General features: G+C 40.7%; 1 long non-coding RNA gene across 1 annotated transcript in view; it reads left to right on the top strand.

Annotated features, from left to right (window-relative positions):
• LOC144761388 (uncharacterized) overlaps nucleotides 1-27195 on the top strand; it is a 313298-nt gene that overhangs the window by 75072 nt on the left and 211031 nt on the right. The window contains exon 2 of the long non-coding RNA XR_013595700.1: nucleotides 10922-11023. This is a non-coding gene — a long non-coding RNA (uncharacterized LOC144761388). The remainder of the gene's footprint in view (nucleotides 1-10921; nucleotides 11024-27195) is intronic.

The raw sequence follows: 27195 nt of genomic DNA, 5'->3' as shown, positions 1-27195 counted from the left end.
CCTTATATTTGTTAATTTTTATTTTTATTAATAAACACAAATACATATTCAAAAAAGACTTTCATGTATAATTAATATTTTCATTGTATAATTATGATTTTAATGTATTAATGTAATTGTCAATTTTTTATTAGATTTCCTATCCTAAGTAATGGCTTACAATAATTAGAGATAATGTATAACTAAGGGCGCAATGCACACTGTTGTAACTCAATGAATTGATTTAATGAATTTAATCCATTAATGTTCTGATTTGCTACACTTTAAAAAATAACTGATATAAGCCATCAAACATTGTCTTATAACCTAATAAAATTAAACAGACCCTCCAAAAATGTTCCCCAAAGCATGATCCTCTTGGTGCTGTGTGACATTATTTTTGATGAGCAGAAGTTAAGCAAGCAGGAAATGCAACCAGCTTCCATCTATCCAATTCGGTCAGTTGAAGAGATTTCCTGGAGCTTGTCTAGGAAAGTTGGTGCCAGTGCACTACCTGTATATGTGCCAATTAACTCCTTGCTTCACTTTTGCATTTGTGAGGTACAAGGGACACAGTACCATCTGTAACTTGAACCTCAATGTGACAGCTGAGAGGTCTCTGATTCATTCATAGGTGCCTGCTAAAAATCAGTCTGCGAGAGGAGCAACTGTAAATGAATCACTGAGAGGTCTACACTCCACACTCCCTTAGTTTCCTGATTTTTCTGCTTCAAGTTTTACAAAGGAATCACACCAGGATAACCAGGGTTCATTCATTTGCACAAAGAATGGCTTCATAATATTCGGGAGCGCCATACACCCACATGTTAATGCACCAGTAAAGAAGCTTTAGCACTTCATTGGCTGAAACAGAATGAGCCACATCTTCTCAGCAAAAAAAGTGCATTTGCCTCAGAGCATTGGAAGCATTAGGGATTAGGGCGACCACATCTATAGTTTTAGGATATTTCTAGAAAATAAAGGCTTGTACTTTGGTGCAGTGTCTGCCTACTTGCATCTTAAACACTGCCTTGGTGTCAACATGCCCCTTCACTTTACTGTTTGTTGTTAATTGGTCACAGTATGGTATGCAAGATCTTTGTTTGTAAGTATCTGCACTAGGAATGGAGGAATACAGTGCCCTGGTAAACGCTGCACAGGAGACCAGAGGCATGGCTGAAGAGGACATCATGTCATGACTGTAAAAAGCCCATCTCGGCAACACAGGTGTGATTGTTACCTGAAACACAAAACAAGCATCCACCAGGCTCTTCATACAAAATTATATATCTCTGCCACCCCAGATACGTCTACGCACTCCAGACATGAGAACACATCTCAGATATGGCTAGAAGGTAGATAAGACAGCATATGGCTCTGCTCCTTCATCACAGATTTACAGATTTTGATTCACACATTTCAGCCTCTAAAATCCGGATATTATAGAAGACAGCCTTGTCCCTGTATTTCAGATATGATGAACAGAACACTTCAGACTTCATTGAATAAGTAGGGTAACCAGAACATGCTTTCAAGAGGGCCTGTCCCTACACACTATATATTTGTACCTTGATTGGTTCCTGTAACCCAAATGTGGCTACACTGGTTTCTGTCTCTGAAGTGTGAATATGGATGCACAGTGTTCTGTTCCCCCATCTCAAACAGGGCTACACACAACTCTGGTCCTCTTTCTAGTTGCCCATCACCACTGCTATGTCTTTTCGGCACACAGTTGTACATATCTGATTCAACTATTCATAACTCTATCACACAGCAGATATGTTCATATAGTTATATTTATTACTGCTAATTAGCTCTTAAGCTCTGTTTTACTCGGCTCTGACCATATCGGGGTATCTACTTGGCTGAATAGGGAGGGCATCCTAGACATATGCCTGTACCCCTGAGCTCCAGATATGTTTGTACCATAGTAGGTTGTTCCCCATAACCATAATTAGGACAGCATATATCATGGCCATGTCGATATATGCTAACCGTCAATGGGTTGTAAAAACCCTAGATTTCTTCAGGGCTAGAAACAACATGGAGAATAGCTTATGTCATAAATATGTTACCTGTGACAAAGGTTATACAATGATATAAAACACACCTATATAGATAGTTACAATACAAGGTGTGCCAGAGGTGTTCCTGGTTTTGGAGAGAAGCACCCAAAATTTAGTATGAATGTGAACAATGAGTTATATCAAAGAGTTTTAGGATTTTTTGTAAAAAGCAAGAAGAAAGAAGACGGGCCAGACGTGAACCTTAAATGCCTTTGAGATTTTATTGTGAGAAGATCCTAGTGGTAAGGGTGAATGAAGTAAAGCCTGGTGAATAGTGGGTAATGTGCTTTTAGATCAATGCCAGGTAATTGGTGAATTTAAGATTCGAGATTTATTGAAAGGTTCAATGTGAAGCATATTCAAGTGAAGTGCACTGGTGCCTATGTAAAATGCAAGCTCAATTGCGCAAACGTGCAACAGCCTACCTGTTGCAAGAGAAGTAGATGCTTAGACTTATAGTAAATGAGGTGATAGGTACTCTAATTACAAACAATATTCCAAAAGTAAATCCGCATTGAAATTTCAGCTTCAAGATTCATATACAAGACAGGTAATACCATTCTAGGTCACCTTTGAACCGGTGATAATTCCTACCCGGTAGGTCATGACTATTCTGTTGCGCCAGTGAGACTGTGATTCCTTATCACTCCTGTGCTGAGAGTCTGTCAGATAATAGCTCACGTTAATGATTAATCTTTGGCATGTCCTGCACTAGTTATATAGAGAGAAGACCATTGTCCAGTCCTCAAAAGTATCCAAGAGATCTCATTAATATTCTCAATGATGCACCTTAGCCAAACTGGACGAGACTAACCATTTCCCCTCGCTCCCGAATGTTTCCTTACCCCAGATCCAGATATCAAAAGATGATCTGAGCCAAAGCCACCGTAATAGCCATGTTCGGCACCTCAGTTTTTCAATCCAGGTATAATGAATGTGGCACAGTAAGCAGAAAGATTGTCTAAAAGGTCACAAAGGTCGGCAATCTTATTTGTAGTGAAAAATAAAAAATGTAAATACTCTCAGATTAGTGGTTCGGCAGTTGTAGATATACAAACATGGCATTCTTCTTCGAAAGTATATAATCCAAATGACATTTATTTTGAAAAAATGAAAAAGTCTCAACATTAAAGTTCCAAAATAAATTTGGTTCTGTATCACATTTATTGGTATGCTCCAAAATTCAACAAAATGCATACAATCAGATAACTAAAAATACAATTTACCTGATACATTTACTAACAATAAATGCAATTAAATTAACTTTAGGTACCTTTTACTCTTCTAGTTAATAAAATTGATACAAGATTATAATTGTTCATTCGGATCCTGCTGCCTCTCTGCTTTATATGTACATCTTAATGAATTAAATAAACTGCTATAATGGACCAACTGGTGGAAGCATAATGCAAATAAAAATACTTCAAATACATTACAATCAAAGTAAAAATATAACTATTCAAAATATGTTAAAAAGTATAATAATCTTTATGTACCATAAAAATATTATCTAGGTACAAGAAATGTACTAAAATATACATACTTTTTACACAAATAATTCAGGTTTATTTTAGAAATATGTTTATTTTGTAACATTTTTAAGAAATCATACTTATATAAATGCTTTTAAAAGTATACTTTAACATGTGAACTTTGTGGACTACAAATGATTTCACTCTACTGAATTAATCTATTAATGTAACCATAAAGACTGTATTTTATAATTTGCTCTTTTCGTTTATATCTCCATCAGGTATCACTACTGAATATTTCAAAAGGCAGAACATTAGACTCCCAGTAGCAAAGCACTATGCTGGTGCATAATATTATTTAGAACATTGGAATCTTGGTAGCTTTATTGAAAATGGAGTGCTCCGGGCTTATAATGGCTGGTATAAGCCCGAAGGTCCAACATTCCAATGTTTCTTTGGTTAAAGCTCTGGCTGTGAACAAAGGCTTCAGGGAGCCTGAGGGGATTTCAATCCCCTCGCGCTCCCTAAAGGCTTTGTTTTATTTGTTAGAATATTCTGCCCTCTAGTGGCAGAATGTTCTAATAGCCTTATAGCCCTTCCTAGCTGGGCTATACCGGCTATTAAAGTCCCCCTCCCTTGTTAAAGGCCCTCGCCTTAGGCTCAGGCCTGTAACACTGGAGAGGGGCTTTAATAGCCGGTATAGCCAGCTACGGTGGGCTATAAGGCTTTATAATGATATTCAACCATGAAATGCTTTGTGAACACTTCAGTGAAACTCTGAGGACAAGGATGGCTGCTCCCCTGAAACACAGGGTGTTGGTATGGAGCCTTAATATCAATATAGATTACTGCTTGTGAGCATTTTTAACACTTATGGTTAGGCATGGAACCGTGTTATTGAATTTGCATAGCCGTCTTTGAGCACTTTGAATTAATGATATTGAGCTTTGACACTAATGTTGTTCCCTGTTTCTGAGCATTCTGAATCTATTGGATTTATTAACGATGTAAAATACATTAATTTTCTCATTTGACGGCTCTAACATGGAGCCTTTATGAACCGTAAGAACTCCTTCAATTGGCAAATTTGAACAATTGTAATCTAATGTTCTATTTCTTATAAAACTGTTCACCAGTAATGAAAATGTGATACCCGATGGAGGAAAAAATTGAAAAAGGCAAACATATTCTTGTTTAATACAGGCTTTATGTCTACATTCTTTGTCAAGTGTGGAAAATAATTTGTTTTCTGAGAGCTTAACTTGTTAAATGTATGAGCTTGGTGGTTATCCCATTACCACGCCATTCACTGGCACTGCATTTAAATCACTGGAAATTTCTGAATCCGTCTCATTTTTAGGATAGGATAGACCAATGGGTCTTTTTTTTGGGATGCTTCACAAGAATATTTCATAACTGCCAAATATATGTTTTTTCTGTAACCTCTAGTAATTTTTATAATGTGAAAGAATAGTTAGAAATGTTTATTTACATTGAAAATAACAAATTTAATACCCTTATTTTTATATTATTATACGTTAAATTATGTGAATGTTTATGTTGTATATTTATGAACACAAGTGATTAAATGCATGCATTACCTACATTTAATAATCATTTTCTCAAATATACTATATTTTGTTTGGAAAAGGAAATATATAGTTCCACAACCTTATATTTGTTATTTATTATTTTTACTAATAAACACAAATAAATATTCAAAAAAGACTTTCATGTATAATTAATATTTGTATTGTATAATTATGATTTTAATGTAATAATGTAATTGTCAATTTTTTATTAGATTTCCTATCCTAAGTAATGGCTTACAATAATTAGAGATAATGTATAACTAAGGGCGCAATGCACACTGTTGTAACTCAATGAATTGATTTAATGAATTTAATCCATTAATGTTCTGATTTGCTACACTTTAAAAAATAACTGATATAAGCCATCAAACATTGTCTTATAACCTAATAAAATTAAACAGACCCTCCAAAAATGTTCCCCAAAACATGATCCTCTTGATGCTGTGTGACATTATTTTTGATGAGCAGAGGTTAAGCAAGCAGGAAATGCAACCAGCTTCCATCTATCCAATTCGGTCAGTTGAAGAGATTTCCTGGAGCATGTCTAGGAAAGATGGTGCCGGTGCACTACCTGTATATGCGCCAATTAACTCCTGGCTTCACTTTTGCATTTGTGAGGTACAAGGGACACAGTACCATCTGTAACTTGAACCTCAATGTGACAGCTGAGAGGTCTCTGATTCATTCATAGGTGCCTGCTAAAAATCTGTCTGCGAGAGGAGCAACTATAAATGAATCACTGAGAGGTCTACACTCCACACTCCCTTAGTTTCCTGATTTTTCTGCTTCAAGTTTTACAAAGGAATCACACCAGGATAACAAGGGTTCATTCATTTGCACAAAGAACGGATTCATAATATTCGGGAGCGCCATACACCCACATGTTAATGCACCAGTAAAGAAACTTTAGCACTTCATTGGCTGAAACAGAATGAGCCACATCTTCTCAGCAAAAAAGTGCATTTGCCTCAGAGCATTGGAAGCATTAGTGATTAGGGCGACCACATCTCTAGTTTGAGGATATTTCTAGAAAATAAAGGCTTGTACTGTGGTGCAGTGTCTGCCTACTTGCATCTTAAACACTGCCTTGGTGTCAACATGCCCCTTCACTTTACTGTTTGTTGTTAATTGGTCACAGTATGGTATGCAAGATCTTTGTTTGTAAGTATCTGCACTAGTAATGGAGGAATACAGTGCCCTGGTAATGGCTGCACAGGAGACCAGAGGCATGGCTGAGAGGATATCATGTCATGACTGTAAAAGGCCCATCTTGGCAACACAGTTGTGAATGTTACCTGAAACACAAAACAAGCATCCACCAGGCTCTTCATACAAAATTATATATCTCTGCCACCCCAGATACGTCTACGCACTCCAGACATGACAACACATCTCAGATATGGCTAGAAGGTACATAAGACAGCATATGGCTCTGCTCCTTCATCACAGATTTACAGATTTTGATTCACACATTTCAGCCTCTAAAATCCGGATATTATAGAAGACAACCTTGTCCCTGTATTTCAGATATGATGAACAGAACACTTCAGACTTCATTGAATAAGTAGGGTAACCAGGACATGCTTTCAAGAGGGCCTGTCCCTACACACTATATATTTGTACCTTGATTGATTCCTGTAACCCAAATGTGGCTACACTGGGTTCTGTCTCTGAAGTGTGAATATGGATGCACAGTGTTCTGTTCCCCCATCTCAAACAGGGCTACACACAACTCTGGTCCTCTTTCTAGTTGCCCATCACCACTGCTATGTCTTTTCGGCACACAGTTGTACATATCCGATTCAACTATTCATAACTCTACCACACAGCAGATATGTTCATATAGGTATCTTTATTACTGCTAATTAGCTCTTAAGCTCTGTTTTACTCGGCTCTGACCATATCGGGGTATCTACTTGGCTGAATAGGGAGGGCATCCTAGACATATGCCTGTACCCCTGAGCTCCAGATATGTTTGTACCATAATAGGTTGTTCCCCATAACCATAATTAGGACAGCATATATCATGGCCATGTCGAGATATGCTAACCGTCAATGGGTTGTAAAAACCCTAGATTTCTTCAGGGCTGGAAACAACATGGAGAATAGCTTATGTCATAAATATGTTACCTGTGACAAAGGTTATACAATGATATAACACACACCTATATAGATAGTTAAAATACAAGGTGTGCGAGAGGTGTTCCATGTTTTGGAGAGAAGCATCCAAAATGAATTATGAATGTGAACAATGAGTTATATCAAAGAGTTTTAGGATTCTTAGTAAAAAGCAAGAAGAAAGAAGACAGGCCAGACGTGAACCTTAAATGCCTTTGAGATTTTATTGTGAGAAGGTCCTAGTGGTACGGGTGAATGAAGTAAAGCCTGGTGAATAGTGGGTAATGTGCTTTTAGATCAATGCCAGGTAATTGGTGAATTTAGGATTCGAGATTTGTTGAAAGGTTCAATGTGAAGCATATTCAAGTGAAGTGCACTGGTGCCTATGTAAAATGCAAGCTCAATTGCGCAAACGTGCAACAGCCTACCTGTTGCAAGAGAAGTAGATGCTTAGACCTATAGTAAATGAGGTGATAGGTACTCTAATTACAAACAATATTCCAAAAGTAAATCCACTTTGAAATTTCAGCTTCAAGATTCATATACAAGACAGGTAATACCATTCTAGATCACCTTTGAACCGGTGATAATTCCTACCCGGTAGGTCATGACTATTCTGTTGCGCCAGTGAGACTGTGATTCCTTATCACTCCTGTGCTGTGAGTCTGTCAGATAATAGCTCACGTTAATGATTAATCTTTGGCATGTCCTGCACTAGAGAGAAGACCATTGTCTATTCCTCAAAAGTATCCAAGAGATCTCATTAATATTCTAAATGATGCATCTTAGCCAAAATGGACGAGACTAACCACTTCCCCTCGCTCCCAAATGTTTCCTTACCCCAGATCCAGATATCAATAGATGATCTGAGCCAAAGCCATCGTAATAGCCATGTTCGGCACCTCAGTTTTTCAATCCAGGTATAATGAATGTGGCACAGTAGGCAGAAAGATTTTCTAAAAAGCAGTAAATAAAGAAAAGGAAATCCCAGGTTGCTGGAGGTTTCTAGGACAATGACTTTTTTATGAGCAAACTGAATGCATGTACACAGAGATAATCCCCTTGCAAATCTTATCCGTGGCGAATACGCCAGACTTTCCTCGTATTCTCAGGTACCCCTATCAACCGGATATGTTTGCAAAAATGATCCGGAAGTGTATTTATGCCGCCACTGGGAGTGTGAAGACTAGACCATGAACCTGCACTGGCGTTGTGGAGTAACCCGACACATTGGGTGTGAAAATTAAAATGTGATGCGTCATGCAGTACGTTTATGATCCCTGCATGAGTATCGGTGCCCTGTATGTTTAGAAACAGAGATATTGATAAAGGATTGAGAGTAGATACCGGAAAGCAATGGTGTTGTGGATAAATTGTGAAATAGAGACAAGATGACCACTACTTAAAGTTTGTATCATTTCAAGAAATTCTTACGTGTATACATGATAAAGTGATACCAACCAATGGCAATAAGTACCTGAGTAACGCACAATAGTATCAATGGGTAAATGAGTAATGAAGGAACATATCTTCGCCATTGTATACGTATAATCACAAATCAGTATGCTCACACAAACAATTAAAATTGATACGACGTGACAAAACAATAGCGTGTGTAAAGCATGAAGTGTGAATTGAATAAAACACGTTTGATAAACCCGTTTAGGGCAATGTTATCAGTTCACATAAAAAATAAAAGGAAAAGGAGGGGGATTAACAATGGTAGTCTGCTAGTAAAATTTCTGACAGGACATAACAAGCGACAAAATTTAAGAGGTGTGCTGCTGATCAACACAGAACAGTTATCACGTGCTTCTGGAACAAAGGATCGTAATGTATTCTTTATGTATTCTCAAAATGTTCAGCTCTTCAAATGTAGCGCATATCTGTATACCTCATTCTATATATACAGTACAGATTTCATACATTAAACCTTGTAAAAGTAGACGGTGTGCAAAATAATGAATAATGGGTAAATTTGAACCTGACAGCTAAATTTTTCAATAAATTAGTTAATGCTAGTGGACATTATAGAAATCGGACACATGACATTCATAATTATGATTGTGTATTATCTATACAATAAATATCAGTAAGGTAATGTGGTATGGAGAGATTGGGGCCTTGACACAATTTCTCTCAGTTGGAACTGAAATTAATGTCTCCCAAGCATGGGATGACATAAAACAGCTTTCAATTCCCTAGGAAATAATGCATCTCCTGATCACTGTTAAGACCTAGTTGGTATGTTCTAAGATGCATTATCCAAATGGCTTTGGAACGTCTAAGTCTTAATTCCTGGTTCACACCCCTAGGGCTGGGTTCAGTCACATCAATTCCATAGAAGATAAATTGTTTGTGTGGCCTTTGGGATGGGCATTCCGACACATGTAATGCCATTGGTTATCTGGGATCTTGTTTCACACCCTGAGGGTGTTCCACAATCCTTTCTTTCAGAGATCTAATGGCGCTGCCCACATATTTGCATCAGCAGGTGCATTCTAGCTCATAGACTACAAATTTCGTATTGCAGTCCATGTTACATCTAATGTCATATTTTTGTTCGGACCAGAGAATTCTTTCTTATTGTTGGATGTCCATCTACATACACCACATGAGCCACATTTATGGAAACGCACGGTGCGCAGTGTTAGCCAATTGACACTGGGCTGGGATTTAGGATAGCTGGGACAAAGCCTGGGCCTAAGTGCCTTATCCCTTCTGTAAGTGATTTGAGGCTGTGTATTGATATGCTTAGTAAGTGAGGTATCGCTTGTTAAAAGTTTCCAATGTCTGCTAAGACTTTTGGATAGAGCATTGCTGTAGTCATTATAATCTGTAATCAATCTCACTGTATCGGCTTGCTCTAAGCTGGGCACCCTATTGCGGAGAGTCTCCTCGTGCCCTGTGTTCCTGATTCTCCTTTCGGCTTTAGCCAGGTTTATATGTATGTAACCTCTGTGTTTAAACCTGGATTTCATGGCTGATAAACACTTTTCAAATTATTTCTCATTACTACAGTTTTTCTTAGCTCTGGTGAATTTAGCAAATGGGATGGGGCGAATCTGATGAGAGGGGTGAGCACTATTGGCATGCAAAATTGCATTGCAGGCAGTGTCTTTCCAGAAGAGACATGTGTGTAAGGTAATGTTTTAGATGTCAATTTCAATGTCTAAAAAGGTGATGCTGGACTCACTATGTTGGTGTGTAAATTTTATGTCCTAGGTGTTGGTGTTCAAATAAGTACAAAACTGTTCCAGTTTCTCATGTGTGCCTGACCAAATGGGAAGACAGTCGTCAATGTAGCGACCCCAGAAGATAATTGAATCATTAAAGTGACTGCCCTTAAGGCCCCTGATCCATTTTTCCTCCAAGCGTCCCATGAAGAGGTTGGCAAAGCGGGGTGAAAATTTAGAACCTATGGTGACACCTCTTTTTTGTCTGTACCACTGTCTATCAACCAAAAAACACATTGTTTTCAAGAATCCGAGCCATCATGGACAGTAACATGTTAGTGTGCTGCAATTGTATAGCTGATCTCCTGTGTAAGTGGTGCTGAACCGCTCTCAGACCCAAATCTGGGGTATGTTCGTGTAGAGCACCACAATGTCTAAAGTGACTAGAGTCATGCCTTGCTCCCATGTGTAGTCAGCCAAGATGCTAAGTATATGTTTTGTGTCCCTAATATACATAGGGAGATTCTGGACCAAAGGATCAAGAAAAAGATCAACATATTCAGCTATTTGTTCTCTGGGTCCACCTATTCCCGAGACGATAGGTCTTCCAGGATGGAAAGGTAAGTGTTTTTGTACTTTAGGTAACATGTAAAGACAAGGATATTGAGGCCTAAGCACTTTCATGTGCTTATGTCATTGTCAGCAGTTAATGTCTAAGGGCTGTACGTTCTCCAGGTAGGAGATTGTCAATATGTCTTGTCATCTTCTTAGTCTTTTTGTCATTGAACTTAGCCCAAGTCTTCCAAGACTAATTTATGAAACATGTCAATAGAATTGCCACCGGTAAAATGGGTGTCCATTTTGATTTTGTTTTCAAACCACTGTCTAAACTAAAGTCATTGTCCACTTTGAGTCCCTCCAAGAGTGTGGTTATATGTTGTGGTGTGTCTTCTGTATCTGTAAGGGATAAAAGTTAGTGTGTACATCTTGCATCGTAAGAACATCCCGTAGTGAGCCAGTTGGAATATTGACATTTCTTTTATTGGGTGCTGGATTTGAATCAAAAACCTTCTTGAGTTTTACACTTCTCACAAATTTAAAGAGATCAATTTTCGTGTTGCATTTATCACCCTCATCTTTTGGATTGAAACCATTAAAAGCGCGCATTTCAAACTAAGGACATCATTGTCTTCATTCATGAACAACAGAAACTATATTGTACTGTTCTTTTACTCATTTGCATGTGCATAGGACGTGTTGTATTTATCTAGTCGGACCGCCTGGTCCCAATTTGGGGGTTCAGAGGCTTTTTCCCCCACCTGTGGCACCGCACTAATGTGTCTTCTCTAGCGAAAGTACTTTCACGTCATTGGTTAAGCACCGTTTGAGAACCTGGGAGAATTAACATTCCCCCCCCCCCTTTCAGCATATGCTAGATATGTAAGCACAGACAAGATACTGATCTGTTCCCCAGACATAGATGGCACTGAACGTGAGTGGGAGTCAGTGAATGAGGTGGTTGCAGTGAGCTATGTGAACATTGAGGAAGCAGAGAGTAGTTTAGTGAGGACACGCATTCAGGTGAGGAGTAAGAGGCGAGACAAGAGCAGACTGCAGAGATCTTTGTGTGGCAAGTCATTTTCAAGGGATAATATTCTTTGCAAAATAACTCTGGTTTTTAATGCACTTGTTGGAAAGATCTGTGTTTCACCTGGTCATTGTTTTGACTCATCCTAGAGTAGCACGGAGGGTAATGTACCTGCTGCAAAGCACAATGTGTAGCATACAGATGACAGGTCTGTATTGTATTTAGTTATCTCAGTAGGTCAATGCTTTTGTCAAAGAGATATTTGTGTTGCTTGCAGTTTCTAAGAGCTGGGGACAAATTGGAAGCATAGGTGTAGTTGCTTATTTATTTCTCAACGTTTGAATATCCTTAGGTGCTAAAAAGGGTTAATTTCTGTAGTCATACATTCGTATTATGAAAGACAACACCTACGGCTGTGTTATGTTTTAAATTCTCAGTCTGAGTTTGTCAAGACCATGCACGACGTGGAACGACCTCCCCTTCCAGCTCCGTAGGGTGCCCTCGCTGGCAGACTTCAGAAAGAGACTCAACAGATACATAGCGCCATGATACACCCAAGGGTGACAGAGTGTGCGTTACAAATGCTGATTGGTTGATTGATTGATTGATGCACTCTTAACATACAGGGCCTCATTTATGAGGCCTTGCATCAGTTTTGCGCTTCTGATGCGTCACTTTTGGTGACGCATCGCCGCTGTAAAACATGCCTCCTGTTGCGCACTATTTACAAAGTGACGCATCTAAGCAGATGCGTTACTTTGTAAACCTCTGCGCTACATTATACCTGCGTCAGGTATAATGTATGCACAGGGGGCGTTCCCCCGCAAAAAGCCTCGTAATAGTGACAGGATGCTGTTGCGTCAAAATCTTGCGCCTGCCTCACAGCAGGCGTAAGACTGATGCAAGCCCTTTCACATGGGGCTTTCCCCATGTGAAAGGAAGCATTCCTGGAGTTGCGTCACTTTTGTGACACATTCCAGCAATGCGTGACTTTTGCGCTTACAGATACGTCAGAAATACTGACGTATCTGTAACTCCTTGCGCCATGATGCGTCATACTGTAAATATGACGCATCATTGGTCTCGCAAAGAGGGCGGAGTGAAAAGTGACGATCGCTGTTTTCACGCAGCGATGCGTCACTTTTCATAAATGAGGCCCTCAGTGTCTAAGGGTGTGGGCAATATGTGACTTCTACACCTTGAAATTCTCAATGTGTAGTGTAACATCTCCTATACATTGAATAACACACCTCTATGACTCTTTGTCTCTCTATATGTGTATGTGATGTACAGTGCTCTGACACCCTATATTATGATTAGTAGAGCTATTACAAAAAAGTGTGAGAAAGGGGCTATGGAGAAATGAGGTGAATGTTTGGAGGATGGTAGTGAGGGAATCCATTGAGAAGAAGGTCATGAAGTGGTGGTACCAACAAAGATTGCGGCACCAGGTGCCACCACCACCAAAGCCTGCCCTGACCAACACTGAAAATGCAGGGAGGCTGATGATTCGCTAGCAAAAGTGTAAATTGTGGTACTAAATCAACTCGCATAGCAACAGCACATTGTTACACTAATCACGCAAGGACACGGCCTTCATATCCTGTGTGCTGTGGGAGTGATTTAATAGACTAATGAGGAAGACAGTGTCGGCAGATCACTCAGATTAAAAGTGGCAATGATGCGATCAATGATTCGCTTGGGGCGCTAAATTGTTTTAACCAATGCTTCGCAAATTGTTTTTCAAATGCCCCAGTGAAATCAATGCTTTATGGGTACCTCAGAAAATGACACCTCCCATTAGCTTTGATGCGAAGACGCCGAAAGTGAAGTTAGCAGACACTCCATTTTTCTCATTAATGTAAAGATACGCGTGGGAAACAAGAACAAAAATATCTCATCTAATTATTTTCTCCAAACACTTTCACACCATATGTATTCCCCGGACAGTTCTAATTACTAAAGCAATAAGAAAAATCTGCATGGACGCATCCACAGTAGACAAATTCATATAGAGCCTGTGCTTTTATTGGAAATTGGGTCTGCGTAAAGAGGAGCTCGTTTGTCATGGCTATTGTCCGACTGACATGGCCATTGCGACTAACAAAGCACCTGCCTCCTCTGCTGCTCTGACGCGCTGCTTCGGTTCGGACGTGACGCACTGCAATCGATCTGATAGTTCTGGTTAGATGATGGATAGTGCAGTAAACCGGCGGCGCTCCGGGCCGCAGTGTCCTATCTGCCAGACACAGGGGTCAAGACAGACTGCCATGAGCTCTCAATCTAGACAGATATGTATTAGGGTAGAACAGTAATCAGTGCCAGCACCTGCGCACTGTGACTCGTTTGCAGGAAAATTACCAATTTCTTCTCATCAGAAAGTCATACAATACACACAGAAACAAATAACCGTTAAAGCGCCTTTCGTATGTATGGTAAAAATGTCGGGGCTAATTTAAAAAGCCCCATGCGCCGCCGGTTCGTCACTTTTTCCCATTTTAAGTGACGCACTGGTGGTTCCAGGGACTTGTAAATAAGGCCCGCCATGTTTACACACGACATAGAGGCAACACCTCAGGATTGCTCTAGAATCATCAGTGCAGGAAACAACATACAATGTACATCATACATTATATAGACAAATATTCATTATAATTCCCAGTTATACAAACTGTTAGCTTCCAATAACATTTGGAATATTTTCATCAATATTGTCTTTATCTCAATGTTTCTGTCAAATGCATCAATATAATCTGTATTATTTTTTGTCTGCATGTGTGGACAAAACCTATTTGTTCGGGTACCCTGTTCTGACATATTTTAGAGAACAGTTTACATAAAATTATGCAGCTGTACAGTTACAAATTAGGGAAGTTAAAATTTGAATGTGACATTTTTAAAGTCAGATATGCATTTGTCGTAACAACAACACCAAATACCTTAGCAAAATGAAGCAAGCCACAGATAAGTAATTATGAAAGGAAGATCTATGACAATATTAGAAGATTGACACAGTCCAGTTGTCATCTAGGTAAACACGAGTGACTTGTTTGATAACTGTTGCCTACTGATGTGGTCTTAATTTCATGACCAGTGTGAGTAATTTAAATGTAATACTTAAATTTTTTTAAGGGAGATATTTTATTATTATTTTGCACTGAATTAGAAACATTGCACAACAACATTTATTACATGTTCAATGGCCAAACTGACAAATAGAAAATTCATTAGTGGTCGGTAAAAATGTCAAGATTCGTAGATTAATGCAGATCAACATACTTTTTGAGTCATTATAAGTTTTATTTCACGCCAGGTGGAAGAGCATTCTTTCCTAGAAAGTTCTTATCTAGTTTGTAAATTTGGTCCAAGAGGAAGCTGTTCAAGTCGCCAAAAAATAGGGTCCCTAGCTCTAAGACCGTGTGTACTTGCCCCAGATGTGCAGCATGCAAACGCACGGTCATATTACCAACAAGTAGCGATAATTAATATTTCCATTGCTACGCATGCCTTGCTAATAGGCGATAGCGACGTTAGCGACTGCTTTCAGTCGCTAACAGGTTGGGTACGCCCACTTTGCATGTCATTAGCAATAAATATCACTGATATGCAAAGCGGGCCCCAAACCGCTCACTAGCGCCTAAAAGCTGTCGCTAACATCAGTTAGCGACAGCTTACTAATAGAGCGATAGAATTATCGCTGCTTAGCGGCGGAAAACGGCCGCTAAACTGGCGATAATTGCCTATCACCACCCTAGGTAATATGCCCCAAGGTCACCGAAAAGTAGGCTCATAACCAACTCTGGCACAGACCTGACTTTTAGACCATCTTTAACAAATCATATCGGCCTCATGGGAAATATAAAAGGCAATCCAAAATAGTTATTCATAATTATATAGCTAATTTGAACAGTTTTCACATCTAAACATTGCTTTCCTTGATAATCCTATGCTTGGTCTTCCATCATCACCTATTTTGTCATTGCTATCTATACCCTACTCTGGCATGGGTTCTTGTCTTGTAAAGCAAATACTGTGCAAAATGCAACAACTATTATGGTTTCATAAACTCTTTCAGCAGAACACGAAAGACAACATCTGTTGAATGTAGACATCTAAAACGTCCCTTCAATACTTCAAAATACCTTTTATGGTATTACGAGTTTTTTAGTGAGCCTGATTGCATGCTCACTCTGCTTGTGCAGAATGGCCAGCTAACAATGTCATCAGCCCAGGACATAGAGGATAACCAGAGACACCTGAAAACCAACAACATCTATGCTACTATGGATAAACCAAACATCCTGAGAACTATTGAAAACAATTAAAAAAAATATAATTCCTAATATGCCCTATTTGCAGCCAGGGCCCATGGATGGAGTTACGGTGGGGCAGGAAGGTGGGGCGGGGGAGGGGCAGGGTGGGGGATGCTAAACCAATTATCCATATTCCGGTATTTAGCATTCCCCACCCTGCCCCTCCCCCGTCCCGCCTTCCTGCCCCACCGTAACTCACTCCACGGGCTGCGGCTGCAATTTGTAATGATTCAACATGATTGTTTTATTAAATACCTAGATAATTATATGTAAAGGTAACAAATTGGCAAGTTTATTTGTATAGGTGAGACTCACCCAATAATCATGTTCTATGTGGATGGTACCTATCCATGGTACATCATTCTCTGATGATTCTTTATACCATAGGATCATGTGTTGAACCAGGAAATCAAATCATGCCATGCAATGTGTGATTATAAAATCTGCATCATGTATTACTTGCACATTACTTGTGTGTTGTATCTTCCTGTTTCTTTAGATTTGCTCAGTGGTACGTGGTGCCAATAATAATACATCTGTGGAGTCCGTTGCACCAGTGAGGTTAGGTAATCAGAAACGGAGTAAAAGTTTGCTTTGGTTGCAAGTTAATACATGCCTCAGAACTTTGCAATGCGTCTACTGGGGTCTGGCAAGAGCCAGCAGCAAGCAATGAATTACAAGTAACTATTTCATTTGGGGGTGGGAGGGGGGGGGTTATAGCAGTTCTAAAATTAATATTTGGATTTAAAGAACCACCACTACTAGTAAATTGATGTTGCAAGCTTTCCATATCAAAGCGATATGGGTTCAGAACATATAAACGGCACAAAGTGAAGTCAATCTGAATGTGTCCTTCCGCCACGGTATCAGGAAAAGAATGAGATCTGGAAGTGTAGTAAAGCCTTTTGTAAATCGCAGATTCACTAATTGCTAATTGTTTCCACATGTGGTGCCTGTAACACTCTGCGTTGCGAATTTGCATTTTCAAGATAAAACTGATCTTTTAAGTTTTATCACATGTGACATTTTAAATGTTAATACATATAATTCTAATGAAATAGGAATATTTGGCGCTGGTGCGGGGAAACATGGCGGCCGCTTGATTCGCGGTCGCGGGAGTCTTCTAGTTTCGGGGAAAGAAAATTGCCGGTATTATGAGAGTTTCTACCTTTTGTTTATGATCGGACCGCTAACTAAGCAGATGCGGCGGAACAGGTTGAGTCTGTGAGGGAAGAACTGTAGCTGTACCTTAGTCAGCTCTGTCGTCCTGTCTGCTCCGGATGGTGCTGGGAGGACACTGGGGAGAGACGCTTCTGTGCTGATCGGTGGCGGGGCCAGTGGGGTAATGTGGCATTTCTAGGCGTTCTCTGCGGCTTCGGAGGTGATCTCCCAATGATTTTCTAATGCTCGGTGCATCTTTTGGAGTAGCTTGTGCTGCCACTACCAGTGTTGGAGGCGTGGCTGGGTCGTTACCATCGGGACGTTTTCGTGGGCGAGAGTGGAAGTGTGTCGGGTTGGGGCGGGAGCCCTGGGTCTCCTGTGCCCAACCATCTCGTCTACCTCTATGGCCTTGGACCCCTGCTGTGCATGAGCTGTTCAGGTGCTTGGCAGGGGCAGCAGGGCGCTGATGCAGTGGACCAAAAATGGTGACATACATGTCATACATAGCATAAGCCCGAGCGGGACAGATATCATCCAATACACTGAGGAGGTGAAGGGTGACCCCCTGAAGCAGGTTAGTGCGGGCAGAGGTGGTAGAGGTGACAATTTAAAGAGCAAAGGGGTGGTCGGTCATATAGCACTGTCTGTTGTACGGTGTGTTGAGGAGGCTGACTTTGGCTCCCGAGCAGCCCCTGAAGGGTCAGGTACCCCCCGGGAAAGAAGAGGTGGAGGTGGGCGCTTAGGGACAACTGGTCCTGAGAAAACGGGAGGGAAAGTAGGGTAGCCCGGCAAAAAATCTGAACAGAAACAATATCTCCTGAGGAGTGGCTTGGGTAAAAACTGTATGAAGGGAGGACAGGGCTCTGCTACCTCAAATAAAGAAATAAAAATCTCCCCTGCGCAAAAACAAGGCAGTACAGCTTCGGGAGAGTGGGCAGCACTGAAGAGAAGGAGTAAAACTAAAGTGAGTAGTGAGCCACAAGCTTTCAATCTGAAAATGACCCCTTCCTTAAGGACCTTCTTTAAGGTTGCTCCTAAAACACTGCTACTAAAAAATCCCGTTGTGGGTCCTTTGAAGAAAGTTACAACGATCGGGGTAGAAACAGTGAGTCCAGTGAGTAGAAATAGGTTTCAGGTACTGGCAGGACTCACGGACTCTATGGAATCTCAGTATCCTGGTAGTGACAGAATGGAAGTTCATCTTCAACCTCAACTTCAATCTGCACAACCTCAATCACAAGGTCAGCTACAAGTAGCGACCTTAGCGACCCCAGCCCCCCAGGCGACTGCCCGGAATCTCTATTGTCCACCCCTTGATGGAGCTGCTAAAAAAGGGGAGAACAAGGGCGCAACTAAGACTGTTCAAGAAGAGAATCAGAATGAAGCTCAAGTACAAATACATCCCCAGTCGACAGTCCAGGTTCAACTGCTATCTCCACCACCTCTACTATCCTTACAGCTCCAACCTCAATCTCAGGTGCAATCAGTATCGGAGCTGATACATTTATTGACAGCAGAGGTCAAAAATAGATTTGAAACTTCTGAATTGAATCAGAGAGAAATCCGGTCGGTCTGTGAGAGCCTAGGACAAAAATCGGATGATGTAGCTGACAGAACTGCACAACTGGAGAGTGGAATGAAAAACTTGGCGTCACAAGTGGAGGTAAATACAAAGGAGATTAGTGACCTAAGGGGGAATGAACAGCAATTGAAGGATAAGATAGAATCCCTGGAAAATAACCAAAGAAGATGTAACCTTTGGGTCCTCAAGGTACCAGCAGGAGCAGAAGGAGAGGATATGAAAAAATTCATGATGCATCTGTTTAAGGAAGGGTTACAACTCAAATGGTCAGAGGAAGAACTCAGTATGGATATTCAGAGGGTACATAGAGACCCTTTCAGAAGGAGTCTTAATAAAGTTAAACCAAGAAAAATTTTGGTGAATTTCCATGCCTACAGTTTTAAAAAAGAAATACTTCTTAAAGCGTTGAAACAAAGATCACTGACAGTTGATGGTGTCAATTTTGAGACCTGATCAGACATCTCGCAAATGACAGCAAATAAGCAATGGAAAATGGGGAATTTGATTGAGTCCTTCAAGAGCCTAGGTGCTACAGCGCAGCTTAAATTTCCAGCTAGTTTACGGGTAATGCATAATAATAAGATGCATACCTTTCGTACGGTTGAGGAGGCGGAAGGGTTCCTAAGGTCCATTTCCGGAGCTGGAGTTGGATAGAGGTGGATAGATGTGATTATCGAGCTTGATAAGGTACACATGCACACAGGTTTCTTTCCTTTTCTGATAAGATATAGGCTCCTTAGCGGCAGGCTTCTACTATGTTTGCTGTTAAATGGGTATGTGATTTAAAAAAAAAATCACCAAAAACCAGGCCTCTCTAGGTCTAGACCTAGGCCATTAGGAAGAAACAGGAGGGTTTCCCAAGGGGTGGGATAGGGAGGGGTTCACAGGTGGAGCACCGGTGTGGGAGCAAGGGGAGAAAAAACAAAAAAAAGATGTCCTCGCAGTAGATCGAGTATGGATATTGAAGACAAAACAGAAAAGGAATGACAGTGAATCAGAAGCCATCAATAGAATTCCTATCGTGAAATGTAAACGGATTAAGGGGATGTCAAAGGCGTGAGAGGATTCTACAATATTTAAAAGATTCTTCAGCCCAAGTCATTTTATTACAGGAGATGCACCTAATGGGGGATGAGATGAGGGAGCTGTTCAAAAGTAGGAAATGGGTCCAGAACTTGATATGTTCAGAGCAGCAACTCTCTATAAGGGGGTGGCAATCCTGATTAAGATTAACCCTCTGCTGGTGGTATTCGAAAGTAGGATGGATAAAAATGGAAGATGGGCAATTGCAAAAGTTCAATACGGGAAGCAAACATACTGTAGTGAGTTAAGATGGGCCCAATATAGACGACCCTATGCCTTTTAGTAAATTGCTATCTGAATTGCTGGATTTCCCCGACCCGGTTATTTTGGCAGGCGATTTTAACGTGGTTTTAGATGGTAATCTTGATCGCTCAACTAAAAGTAGAAGTGTTATGCATAATAAATCCTGGGCCCTGATAAAAAACACAATAAAGAATTTTGGATGGTGCGATATATGGCGAAAAAAGAAGGGAGCCTTAAAAAGCTTTACCTTCAACTATAAAAAATACGGACACCAGTCCAGAATAGACTTGTTTTTAGTGGACCATAATATAAAAGATCAGGTTCGGAATGTAAATCACGTAGGAGCGCTTTATCGGCAGTTTCCTGCCGATAAAAGCGGCGATAATGTATCGCCCGTCCTTGATAATATGCCCCCTGGTTTGGAGTCCCAGGAGTTTTTTCTCAATAACCAGGGAAGTGCTCCAATAGGAATTGTTTGTGATTCGTACTAAGCCTTTTTGAGGGGCAGGATTACATCAATCTAGTCCTACAAAAATAAACAGCGCAGGGCGGAAATTCTTAATATTAAGAATAAAATTCAGAGCTCATAACATAAAATTCAGCAATATGAAGTGGGAGAGGATGTTGGGAAGGCTTTGATTCAAACCCTTAAATCAGATCTGTCGTCAGTAGTAGAAAGGAGGCTGCAAGAAAGGTGGCAAGCTAGTAAATTGGCCCATTTCAATTATGGGAAAGGTTGTGGTAAACTACTTGCCTGGAAGGAAAAGAGTGATTGGGCAAAGAACTTCTTAAAATAACTTAATTTTGGGATGGCTGGAAGTTCGATTATAGCAGGGACTAGCATTGAAGATACCATGTTAAAATACTATGAAGAAGTTTATAAAGAAGATTTATGTGCAACCAGGTCAGAAGTCCTAGAGTGGTTAGATCAGGAATTACCACAAAAAGTATCCGAACCTCAGAAAGCTGTTCTTAATAATTTAATAACCGAGCAAGAAATAGAAACTGCCATAAAACCGGGGAAATCCAGCAAGGCAGCTGGACCTGACGGTCTGCCCTTAAAAGTCTTAAAAAAATTAAGTCAGTATTTGGTGCCCACCCTGAGCGAACTTTTTTTAGCTATGTTCCGTGCAGGTGAAGAGATCCCCCCTTCCTGGAATGATGCCATTGTGACCTTAATTCTTAAACCTGATAAAAAAACAGACTGCTGTGATTCATACAGACCCATATCTCTGCTAAATGCAGATTACAAGATCTTCGTGAAGTTACTAGCAGAGAGGTTGAATGGGGTGGTGGGAGCACTCCTTCACGAAGACCAGAAAGGGTTTGTGTGAAGCAGGCGTCTTAGAGATCTAACCTATTGCCCAATAGGTGCTATCGACCTAACCTCAGTAGACAAGGTTCCACTAGCTGTCATTAAGGTAGACGCAACTAAAGCTTTCGACCGAGTTAATTGATCTTACCTGCATGAAGTTTGAGTTTATGTAACTTAGGGGGAGATTTTTGCAGGGCAGTAAAACAAATTGATAACACTCCGACTGCAAAAATGTTGATCAATGTAAGGCTATCTGAGAAATGTAATATCCTTAGAGGCTGAGACAGGGCTGCCCACTGTCCCCACTACTCTGTAACCTTTATATCGAACCCCTGGCAGAAAAAATCAGGAAACATGAGGAGAACCTCCCTTTTCAGTCCAGGGGTTGGCAGAAGAAAGTGGGGTTATACACGGACGACTTGGTAGTATATACCTCAAATCTCAGCACAGCACTACCTAACGTATATGGCTCAATCAAACAAATTCCTGAAACCAATTATCAAAAGATATATAAGGAGATAGGGGAACTATTGATAGGATGGTGTCACCTGCCCCTATCCAACTATGGGAGAGTTAACATCATTAAAATGACAGTCCTCCCAAAACGTACGTTCTTATTTCAGAATATTCCGTTGACTTTTAAGGATGAATGGCTAAAAAAAATACAGTCTAAAATATCTAGTTTTATATGGGCCTCCAAAGGGGTGTGAATCTGGTGGAAAAAGCATAGACGACGGTACGAGAAAGGGGGGCGGAGGCTGCCAGACTTATCTTACCACACCTGGGTGTTTCTGTTAAAAGGTGGGAAAGGGTTATTTAAAGCACCAGATGACTCAGCGACAGAGAAGATATATATAGCAATGTTAAAAGACATAATAGGGGGAGAATATGGTTTCATATACAAATTTTCAGACCCAAGATTTTTTTTAAAACACGTCTAAAGACCCTACTCAGCCTCGCGACAACTTGGCACAAAGTTAGAAAAGAGTTAAAAATTAACTATTTTAGTGGGATGACACTTATCTTTGACTCTCCAGGATCCCCAGAATGGTCGAAGGACTGTCTGGTGTGTCCACTGAAGGATGTAGGATTTACTACCTGGAAACAGTTGATATCGGAAGGCAATCTAATATCATGGGAAGAGTGCCAAAACATGTGTGGAGGCCAACTTTAGAGATTTAAGTATTTACAAATGCTAAGTTGGAGCCAGATTGATGGGCTTGGAGCGGGACTGGTAAATAAGCTGGAAGAAAGCTTAGTAGCTTGAACAACTCATAACAAGGAGGTGGCGAAATATTATTGGTTATTAATTAAATTGGTGGATGGAGACTTCAACCTTCTGACGGAGCTGTGGGAGAGGAGCTTGCCAGGAAAACAGATACAAGATTTATGGCAAGTATCCTGCGACATTCTTTATTCCACAGTCCGACCCGCAAATTTAAAGCGGTACCACCTTTTTTTTCTCCACAGGGTGTACTGGACTCCATACAAGCTATTTAAAATGGGGGGTGGAGTAGTCCCCAAATGCCCTAAATGCAATAAGGAGAAAGGTGATGATACGCATATGTTTATGTCCTGTCCGGTACTTCAATCCTTCTGGCTGAATATGAGTAACATAATCTTTTCCATTTTGGGCAAAGCACTCCAGGTGAGCGAACTGCTGATTTTCTTTGGGCTTACAAATAATAACAAAGCTATGTCAAAAATGTGAAAACATTTTCTATTTAATATTACCTGCATGTAGGGAAATATGTAAGAATTGGGTTAAAGTGTACCACACCTGGCTCCCAGTAAGATCACTAGAGGCGCCCAGGGGAGAAGTGATCTGGGGCAGACTCTTTTTTTCTGCTTATCCGGGCTATGAGGACTAAAAAAAAAGATAAAAGAAATATGAATAATTGTCAAAACTAATTTACAAAGTGGAAATCAAATTTTGTAAGACGTTTTTACTTTTTTTTGCCACCTGCTCAAAGCAGGTGTATATTCTGTGCTATTACAACCCACATTTCCATTTAAACTACATCTTGTAATAGTTGGAATTTATGAAATTGATAATTATGGACCCATAATTATTGGGTTCAGATTTAAGATGTGCAATAAAACATTGTTAAAAATGGAGTCTCTAGTTGGCAAAGGTATGCACCCTGTCAAGGTAGGGAACACCACTCTAGTCAGGGTAAGCTAGATACACACTAATAGATAACCTGTGTTCACCTTTGATAGCATGACATAGAGCAGTGAACCGTATCTAAATAGGTAATGTGTAAAGTATTGTGAAACACAACACACAGTAACACAATGAAAATACCACAAAGAGACTTCACACTGGTTTAGAAAACTAAACAATACATGTATGAATAAATCAAGACCACAGTGACAAACATTCAAGAAGAAGAGGTCGAGTTTTCAATTTTTAAAGTGTAAAAAGACTTCCAGCACTTAGAAGCAATAAGCACCAATGTGGGTTATGTTGTTGCGCTGGACTGGGCCAATGTCAACAGTTCAGGTTGACCCCAATAGAGAGCATGCAGGGGACAAGAGCCATGCAGGCCCAGTGAACAGAGCACATTGATCCTTATAGTAAGACTGAGGTACTGGGTTTTTCAGAACCGGTGCTTAACCGGTAACCCAGCGGTGTCAGGGAATACACACCCAAAGACCTCGAGTCCTTTTCTTGATTCAGACCACAGAAACTCAGAGTCTTCTAGGTGAAGTCAAAGATCGGTTTATTGGCTGCAGCCAAGGTAACAAGTGTCCTAGAAGTACAACTCACGGAAGTATGTTCTCAGGAGACTGCTTCAAAATCACAAAGTCAGGCTTCTCTTTTTATACAAAATAATAAGCTTCAGGCAAACATTCCTAGATTTTCAGGATACTATTCACATATTTCGACCACAAATAAGTAACAGAGTTATGATGACAAGCTCACATTTCGTTTGTCTGGTACATAATAAATTACTCGGCAAGGTCCGGTTTTTCAATCAGATATCGGTGTTCCCCAATAAAATGAGCACGTTCTCATCATAAAACAAGTAGGAAAGAAGGAGCGGGGTCAGGTGTGGGCAAGAATCGGCAGGGTGAGAATGTGATGAAAGGGCTTTATGGCCGGGTGCGCCTAGATGCTATCTTGACCGGCCGCTGGGAGAGGAACTGACCAAATGGGTTGGCCTGGGGTGATGGTTTAAACCTGCCCAGGTCACGAAAAAGTCAATCAAGGAGTGCTTGGCCTTATGATATTGGATTAAGCCTATGTGAAGGGCAACATACAAAATGGCTGCCGTATATAAGATGGAAGCCGAGGGTTCAGGGTATAAGTGACGATTTCGAGGTGAAAGCAACCTTCGAATGCGGCGAAAATGCTTGTGCATAATGTACTCGCCATTCTCGGTCTTTTGATACTAAATTTGTCGTGGTACGATGAAGTTTTATTCTTGCGTCTGAATGGTTACACGAGTTTGGATTTTCAGTACTACAAACCCTCCTTTTGCCCTTACATAGGCAATTTGACCTACTCTCATGCTAATCTGAGTTCAGGTCGATATTCCTAAAGTCATTGAGATGTTGCTGTAACATCATCCTAGTACTTAGCTCGTCTCTTGATACAGGTTTCCTTATACATGATGTGACACAGAGGCCACATATTGCAGGAGCACACTGTACACACAGACAGAACAGGAAAAGGACGGCTAAGACCATCCCAATGACCATCAGGATTTTCCATCCCCAGCTGGATATTAGTTCCCAGAACCACCCCATTAATGACCAATCTCCTTTATCCACATGAATAGATTCGGAAATCTTATGCAGTTTGGAGATGGCTTGGTACACTGTTGGAGCGTTATCTGGGATAAAAATGCAGCAACTAGATTGGATCAATCTGCATACCCCACCTCGGTCTGCAAGTATGACGTCTAAAGCAACCCTGTTCTGAAGGGTCATAAGACGATCCGACTGGAGCTCAGCAGTCAGGTTACTAAGGGCACCAGTAGTTTCAATCACGGTAGCCTCAACTACCCTTGTCAATTGCCTTATGTCCTTGCTGTTTACCATGGGTCCCCAGAACGGCAGAAAACCTCTTGCAAAGTCCCCAAATTCTTGACCTGCAGTGTCTTCTTTACTCAAGACACCTCTAACTACCCTTGTCCTGTGGTAATCCGCTGCTGCTGTGTAGGTGGGAGGTAACAGGAACGAAGCGAAACATGAGCCCGAGAAGTCAGGGGGCAACCATGTATAGGCTCTATCATGACAGATGAAATAAGTACCCTTAGCTGCTAAAAACGCAGGGGAAGTCTGAGACCCAAAAACATATGTTTCTGTACAGATACTTCTCCCTAACTGAGCTCTGGGATTCCTCCCAATGCCTTGCAGACACAAGTTACCTTGATGGGGTACAATCCAGATCGGGGAAGATCTCTTCGCTTGCTGCTTCTCACTTAAAGTAACTCCATATCCGGTCACGTTCCAACCTACATATGCAAGTATCTCGTCATTAGGGGTATTTTCATAAGAAGTTACTTCCTTAATCATGTCAACTATGCCTTTTACTAGGGCGCTAGTCTTGAGGTTATCTTTTACAGAACGTAGGGGTTGGATTTCTCGTGCATATATGAACATCGTTCTGTATGCCCACACAGAACCATTATGACTGAAAGGTAGAACTAGATAAGGGATACCTTTATCCGTCGTGTGAGGCATAAGTCCACATACCCAACAGTTAGTTGTGTTCATTACTAACTGGTGCTGGTGCAGGAGTTATTAATGAATTCTAATCTCCTATGGGATTCATGGCCAGGAAGGGAGTGGAAAGAATGAGGGGAAACAGTAGTAGGAGGAGGTGTAGGGGATGCAGGTGGTGCGAGTGTTACATGAAAAGAGAATCCTATCAGAAATATCATCACACTGGATATCATAAAAATGCACATTATTAAAAACTTTTTCTTTTTGCCACTGTACACAACTGGCGTCTAGAGTTCGTTTGTTTGGCAGGCCTTTCCATTTCAGAAAACTCCATCCTTTCTAGAGTGCTGACCGCGGTGGTAGGTTGATTCTGCTAAAAGATGCTTCTGTCAGTCCAGGGCAACTCCCTTAGACCAACCAGAACTCCCGACCTAACGTCGTTAGCTGCACCCAAAAGACTTTTTAGGCAACCGCGGCCCTAGCAGCGGAACCCGGATGGCGGTTCGAAAAACAAAAATGAGCAAGTTTTCTTCTGATGGAGGAGCTGCCTTTTCAAAAATAGTACTTGGAGGGGAAAAAATAATTTTTTATTAGTCCATAGGTTTTTGCCTTAAAGTGGAAAAAAGTTTAATTTATTAGTTCGTATTTCTTGGTCTCAAATCGTATCTTTGTCTTCCCGGTACTGTGTTGTCCTGGAACAACAGTTCAGGCTCTGAAGTGTTCAATCGTTTTGACGGTGGCACACCTTCTTGAAGAATGTTCTCGTTTTCGCGCTCAGAGTTAGTTCCTTTTACTTGTGCATCACTGAAAGGTATGAACCGAGGTACCGT

Source organism: Lissotriton helveticus, chromosome 6 (genome assembly GCF_964261635.1).
Source record: "Lissotriton helveticus chromosome 6, aLisHel1.1, whole genome shotgun sequence".
Taxonomy (NCBI): domain Eukaryota; kingdom Metazoa; phylum Chordata; class Amphibia; order Caudata; family Salamandridae; genus Lissotriton; species Lissotriton helveticus.
The sequence above is the reverse complement of the archived record's forward strand: the minus strand, read 5'-3'. Positions and strand labels throughout refer to the sequence as shown.